The sequence below is a fragment of the Hylobates moloch genome, unplaced genomic scaffold (genome assembly GCF_009828535.3).
Source record: "Hylobates moloch isolate HMO894 unplaced genomic scaffold, HMol_V3 SCAFFOLD_6, whole genome shotgun sequence".
NCBI lineage: Eukaryota > Metazoa > Chordata > Mammalia > Primates > Hylobatidae > Hylobates > Hylobates moloch.
The window spans coordinates 92250159-92257354 of record NW_026652281.1 but is presented as its reverse complement, the minus strand read 5'-3'; the positions used below and the strand labels follow the sequence as shown (position 1 = coordinate 92257354).

Sequence of the window (7196 nt, the reverse complement as noted above, 5' to 3'; positions counted from 1 at the left end):
CCAAGAGAGGACGTGGATCCATAGGTTCTATTTCAGCCCTGAAGGCCATTGTAAGGACTCTGACTTACACAGAGTGAGACAGGGACCAGTGAAGCTCCTATAAATAAAGGAGAACAAAAAAATCTCCTGTATAAAGGAATTCCAAATAATTTATGTAGGTCTTTGCCCTCAAGGAGCATAATTTCCCATAGTGGGAGAGGAAGACCCCCTTAGCTTCTGGGCTGAGCGTAGGGTTCAGGTAGTAAGGACAGACTAGGGAGAGCAGGTTGGAAGCTGGGGCAGTCATCCAGGAGAAGCAGGTGGTGATTTGGACCCACAGCAGAGGGGATGGTAGGAGTTTATGGGGTGGTAGGAAGTGACGGGAGCTGGTTTGATGCCACACTGCCTTCTTTCACTCTATGTTGAATTTATTTGTGTCGTTGACTCCCCTGTCTTCATGCCATAGACTGAGGACCCCAGGAGGGCAAGGATTATCTTGTTTACTATTATTAATAAGTCCTTGTCACAGGCCCAGCACAGTGGAAGTAGCCAGGAATTAATAAATTAATACCTCCAATCACGTTGTTTCCTTGTCCCTTAACCCTCTGTGGCTCCCTATCACCTGGGAAGTGATCAAACAAGACTCTTTCACATCTCTAGGCCTTTTCTTATCATCCCCTCCTCCATGAGAAGCAAGGGTCCATACCGGGGTGGGTGTGCTGAAGGGGAGTCAGGGGTGCCAAGGGCCCTGCACATCTGCCCTCTTTGGCCTCTTTCCCTCTAGGGGAGCTTGCCTTGGGGATTTTGGCTTGGCTTTTTCCTTTTCTTTCTTTCTTTCTTTCTTTTTTTTTTTTTTTTTTTATCATCAGAGTCTCACTGTATCACCCAGGTCACCGAGGCTGGAGTGCAGTGGCACGATCTCGGCTCACTGCAACCTCTGTCTCCTGGTTTCAAGCAATTCTCCTGTCTTAGCCTCCGTAGTAGCTGGGATTACAGCCACGTCCCACCATGCCCGGCTAATTTTTATATTTTTAGTGGAGACAGGATTTCACCATGATGGCCAGGCTGGTCTGGAACTCCTGACCTCAAGTGATCTGACTGCCTCAGCCTTCCAAAGTGCTGGGATAACAGGTGTGAACCACCACGCCTGGCCTTGCCTTGGCCTTTTCATCTGTACCAGGGATTCAGCCCATGTGACCCACCAGACTCTGAAGAGCCACTTCGGACTGTTACAAGCTTTGAATCCTTGCCAGGAAAGTAAGTTTTCCCAGGCCTGAGAGTGGCAGGCCCCAAAGGCAGGAAACGCCTACCTGCTCACTCCAGGGCGTGTCTCACAGGCCCAGACAAGAAGAAGTGTTGCCCCGGGATGAGACGTGATATCCAGTTCCCCATCCAGTTCCACCCTCAGAGTCTCAGGCCCTGGAGGTCAGGTGAGGACAGTCTTGCTTGGTCACAGTGGCTGGCCCTGTGATGCCATGGAGAAAGCCCCCTCATGCCACCAACACCTTCCCCATCAAAGGGATATCTGTCCAGATTCTGGTTGCAAGCAATAAAATTAAGCTGAGGCAGGAGAATCGCTTGAACCCAGGAGGCGGTGGTTGCAGTGAGCCAAGATCACATCACTGCACTCCAGCCTGGGCGACAGAGGGAGACTCCATCTCGAAAAAAAAAAAAAGAATTAAGCTAAGGGTCATTTGCTAGAAGGGTAAAAGGTGGGGGCTGTGGGGTCATTCTCAGAAATCAAGCAAATGCTGTGGGGTTGAGGTGTGCACCTGTGATGGGTGTCCTTTGAGACACATTCTAGCCCACGTCTCAGAGTTCCCAAAGGGAACATCCAATCAACTGAGGCTCCCTGGAGAACAAGATTCTGGCCCTCCAGCTTTTATAGCTGAAGCCAGACCCTGGCTTTCCCCTCCCATCAAGGCTCTGCCCAATGGAGGTGGGGGAATTCCCCTAAAGTAAATTGGGGAGATGGATACCAGACAGTCAAACTTTACCAAAGCCCATGCCAGCCCAAATGCACCCCTAGAGAGTCACTTCTCTGGGTGAAGCATTGCCCTGTCTCTCTGAAGGACCACTGATGCTGGCAAACTCTCCCAGGCTGGGAAACCCAAGATCATTGATCTACTGGTGTAGGTTCTGGCTTAGCCTTACTCAGGTTTGAGAGGGGTACGCCCACCCCCAGGATGGAAATGATATTTTGGGCGGGCCAAAGTGGCTGGTGATGGGGCGCAGGTCTATACCCTGGCTTTGTGAGGTTGCCTCTGGAATCCCCAGGGGACCAGTCCACTGAGCCCTTCATATTACCTAGGCCTGGGTGACAACAACAGCTTCCCAGCCTTGTCTCTGCTCCTTCCCATGCGGACTCAAGAATCCCCAAGTCTGTCCAGCAGAGACAGAGGCTCAGAAGAGGGAGGGGCTCTGACTCCTGAAAAGCAGCCAGCCCTTCCATCCCACCCTAGCCTCCCACTCCCTGCATAGAAGAGTTGTGGGTTTCTGCAGGGAGGGAGAATCTTTCTCTATGGAGGGTGGAGGGGACCAGACAGGAACTAAGGATGGCTGATAAGGATGAGTGGAACTAGGGCCAGCCTTGCTGACTTCACGGCTTTGCCCAGGGCGGGAGGTGGATGTAGTGCTTCGGCCAGCCAGGGATGGCCCCAGGGATCACCCTGAAAATGTGGCTCTTGCAGAACTGTTCACAATAGCAAAGACATGCAATCAATCTAAATAACCATCAGTGACAGACTGGATAAAGAAAATGTGGCCCATATACACCATGGAATATTATGCAACCATAAAATAGAACAAGACCATGCCTTTTGCAGGAGCATGAATGGAGCTGGAGGCTATCATCCTTAGCAAACTAAAGCAGGGACAGAAAACCAAATACTGCATGTTTTCACTTATAAGTGGGAGCTAATTATAAGAACTTATGAACACAAGGGGCAAATAACAGACAATGGGACCTACTTGGGGGAGGGGGAGGAGGGAGAGAAGCAAAAAATATAGCTATTGGAAACTGAGCTTCATACGTGGGTGATGAAATAATGTTTACAACAAACCCCCATGACGTGTGTTTATCTATGTAACAGACCTTCACATCTACCCCTCAAACCTAAAATTGAAAAAAAAGAAAAGGAACCTGGAAAGAAGGAAAAAAAAAAAAGGTGGCTTAGTAGGTATTGTGATGCCACAAATGGAGCCAGGTAAGCATCCCATGGGGACACACAGGTGTGTGATTCAGGTTCTTCCCCGACCTCCACTCCTCACGGGGCTCTGAGCAGACTTGCTCAGCCACATCTGCAGACAGACATTCTGAGAGCCCTCAAATGCCTGCACCACCTCCACCCCACCCTGACTCCTGCTTCCACCATACATGGCTTCCACCATCATCCCTGACCCCCTCTAACCCCTTAAGCTGAATTTGTCTTTAGATTAGTTCCATTCTCCCAGGGTGTATGGAAAAGACGCACATGGCCTTTAGTGATGGGACACAGCCTATTTGCAGGTGTGCTGGGTATTTTCTAGACCCGCTCTCTACCCTCCTTCTGCCACCCAGAGAGAGGGAGGGAGTGGTAGGGCCAGCATCTGTTTGGGTTCAGCCAATGAGTGCATTGGCAGGAGATGGGAGAGGAGAAGTGGAGGTCACAGAATGGAGAGGAGGTTACCGAATGGACTCCCTCTTCACCAAGTTGTGTGACAATCTAAGAGTCGCAGCTCCCTTTGGGACACCCTCTCCTGCAGCTACCTTCTCTGGGTTCCAGGGATAGCTAAACGCCTGGGCCTGGCAATTGCTCCCCAGTGCTGCAGGCCTGGGAGTCTTTGCATCTTTTGTTCATTTCTTTTCATCTTTCCTGCTCCTTTGTAAACAACCCTTTATTAAATTCTCCCCAATGACTCACTGATCTCCTGCCAGGACTCTTCCTGGCATAGGAAGAAACTCCACAGGGTGAGTCTCAGGGTGTGCAGAGTCCCATGTACCACTAGGGAACCTGAAGGTGGCCAGATTCTCCTCCCCAGTGCCAGCCAGTGGACTTCCTGAGACTTTGAATCCTAAGCTGGAGGTAAAGAATTCAGTGAATACTTTAGAACTCATTCACAGTACCAGTGGCCAGTGGCAGTGGTGGGGGCATTTGGGGACAGCAGAAGCAGTGGTGACAGCTGTGTAAACTGCTGCAGCCCAGCCGGGCTGCTCCTGTGACATGACCTGCTACCTGACCACTCACAGCAACCACCCATTTTCTGAGCCTAGTTTTCCACCCTTCTAGTTGACTCCATGGGTCTCCAGTATATTTCCAATGAATTTGTTTTACCTAGTTTAGCTGGAGTCCATTTCTGTCGCTTGCATCCAAGGAACACTGACTGATACAGAGTTTGCTTTCAGGATGCAAAGGGAGGTGGGTATCACTGGGACCCCAGTCAGCAGATGTTCAGCCTCTCTGGGTCCCTAGAGGACTGAGATATATAGCAGTTCCCACGGAAAAGCAGGCGTGTGGTTTGGTCTAATTGTCCTCATGGCTACTATTTAGGGTGGGTTCTTTACTATTCTCATGATGCAGCTCCAGTTTTATCATGAGCTCTGGCAGCCCTGTTAGCCCCTCAGGTCTCTCAGAAGAGAGGATCTGAGTGGTTCAGTTTGCCTTCATCATCCACATTGGGCTGCCTCAGGGCAGTCCCCTCCAGAAGAGTTAACCTCCTGCTTGTCCAACCCACCCATCCATGCTGTATCTGCTGTGGCCAAGATGTGACCATGTGAATGAATGAATGAGTGAATGAGTAAATGGGTTTTGTTTTGTTTGTTTGTTTGAGATGGAGTCTTGCTCTTGTTGTCCAGGCTGGAGTGCAGTGGCGAGATCCCAGCTCACTGCAACCTCTGCCTCCTGGGTTCAAGCGATTCTTCTGCCTCAGCCTCCTGAGTAGCTGGGATTACAGACTCGCGCCACCACACCCTGCTAATTTTTATATTTTTAGCAGAGACTGGGTTTCGCCATGTTGGCCAGGCTGGTCTCAAACTCCTGACCTCAGGTGATCCACCCACCTGGCATCCCAAAGTGCTGGGATTACAAGCTTGAGCCACCGCGCCTGGCCTGTTTTTGTTTTTGTTAAGGCCAATTGCAGTGACTTTATTTTAATGGGCCTTCAGACTCACTTTCTGTGGGGCTCTTTAGATGAGGCTGTGTCACTAGTCAACCGTCTTCACTGTGGAGTCCTAATCACTCTGATTTTGTTTTGTAGATCGTGAGGATTCATTCAAATTGTCTTTGCTTCCATTCCTTCACAGTATGTTACATGGTGTGAAAGTACATCTCTCCTTCTCTAGTACATTGCATTCAAACCGGTTGCTGCTGCTTCTCCATTGTCATTCATCTTTTCATCATCTTCTTATTCCTCTTAGCACAGTCAGCACATAACATATGATCTTCCATGCCTAAGGATGGAAAAATGCAGGCAGGTACCAAGAAGAGAGAAATCATCCTCCTGTGAGTGGTAGGCACCCAGGCCTGACCTGCATGAAACTGCAGGTGTACCCAACCCTTTGTGTCTACCGAGATGAGTCTGCTTTGGACCACATGACACCTGACACAAGAGGCTTACATCAAAAAGGCCTCAACAGAAGCAGGAATAGAACATGAATTCACAGCCTTAGGCTGAACAGTTCTCACAGCAATTCTTGCCAATGATGCCAACATGGCTTCCTGAGTTGAAGTTATCACTTCAAATGTATTAGTCTCTTCTGCTTTCTCATTCATCTCACGACTTTTCTGAAGCCTTGCGCTCTTGGTCACTGCCTTGTGTTTCCTCAACCATGGCTGTAATCTGGTCTCCTGTGACATTTCAGGAATATCTTGCTGTTGTTCAGGGTAAGCATGTCTATGGAGCCTCAGATAAACATTTTTTTTTTTAGATGGAGTCTTGTTCTGTCACCCAGGCTGGAGTACAGTGGTGTGATCTTGGCTCACTGCAGCCTCCACCTCCCAGGTTCAAGTGATCCTCCTGCCTCAGCCTCCCACATAGCTGGGACTACAGGTGCAAACCACCATGCCTGGCTAGGTTTTTTTGTTTGTTTGTTTTGATATTTTTAGTAGAGACAGGGTTTCGCCACATTGGCCAGGCTGGTCTCGAACTCCTGACCTCAGCCTCAGCCTCCCAAAGTGCTGGGATTACAGGCGTTAGCCATCACGACTGGCCCTCAGATAAACTTCTATTTTCTTGCCATTAGGACTCAAACCTCGTTGTTGACACCAGTTCCACAAAGTCTCCCGACACAACTTATTAATGGGAGGCAAAATGGTCAGCAAGGGAAAGACTGGTATTTTGCATCTAGCTCTTGTGGAGCTGTGAATTGTTTGTTTGTTTGAGGTAGATGAACTTTATTGTGTTTCTTAGGCTTCTCCGGTTTGACATTAAAGTTGAAGAAACACTTATTCTATATTTGGATCATCTTTAACTGGCACCAATGTCAAAATCACACTTTCCTCATCATCTATTTCCCCCTCAAAGAAATTATTCTTGCTATCAAAATTTGAGTCTGACATTTTCAGCAATGCCCGTCTTGTCCATTCAGTGACAAGTTTTTAAAAAAATTAAGCCAGGCACAGTGACTCACGCCTGTAATCCCAGCACTTTGGGAAGCCCAGGCGGGCGGATTGCTTGAGTCCAAGAGTTTGAGACCCGCCTGGGAAACATGGTGAGACCTCCATCTCTACCAAATAATGTTTTTGTTTTTTGAGACAGGGTCTTGCTCTGTCACCCAGGATGGAGTGCAGTGGCACGATCACAGCTCCCTGTACCCTCGACCTTCCAGGCTCAAGTGATCCACCCACCTCAGCCTCCTGAATAGCTGGGGCTACAGGTGCATGCCACCATGCCCGGCTAATTTATTTATTTATTTTTATTTTTGTAGATACATTTCACCATGTTGCCCAGGCTGGTCTCAAACTCCTGGGCTCAAGCGATCTGCCCTCCTTCACCTCCCAAAATGTTGTAATTACAGGCGTGAGCCACTGCGCCCAGGTGAGTGAATGTTTTTCTCCTGCTCCCCTGGCCCAGCTAAATCACATTCTTCTCCCAAAGCGTCCATACCTCTGTCTTAACCTGTCTCACACCCAGCCTATCCCAGAGTCAGTGTGGAATGAGTGCTTCTCCTGGAGGTAGAAATCTTTAGCCCCCATGTGGCTCTCTGTCCCAGCCCAGCAGCTGCATCTTGCAGTGGTAAA

At 49.1% G+C, this 7196-nt stretch overlaps 1 pseudogene; it reads right to left on the bottom strand.

Moving 5' to 3' along the window:
* Positions 1-5309: 5309 nt before the first annotated feature.
* LOC116470597 (developmental pluripotency-associated protein 2-like) lies at positions 5310-6515 on the bottom strand (annotated as a pseudogene).
* Positions 6516-7196: the final 681 nt, after the last annotated feature.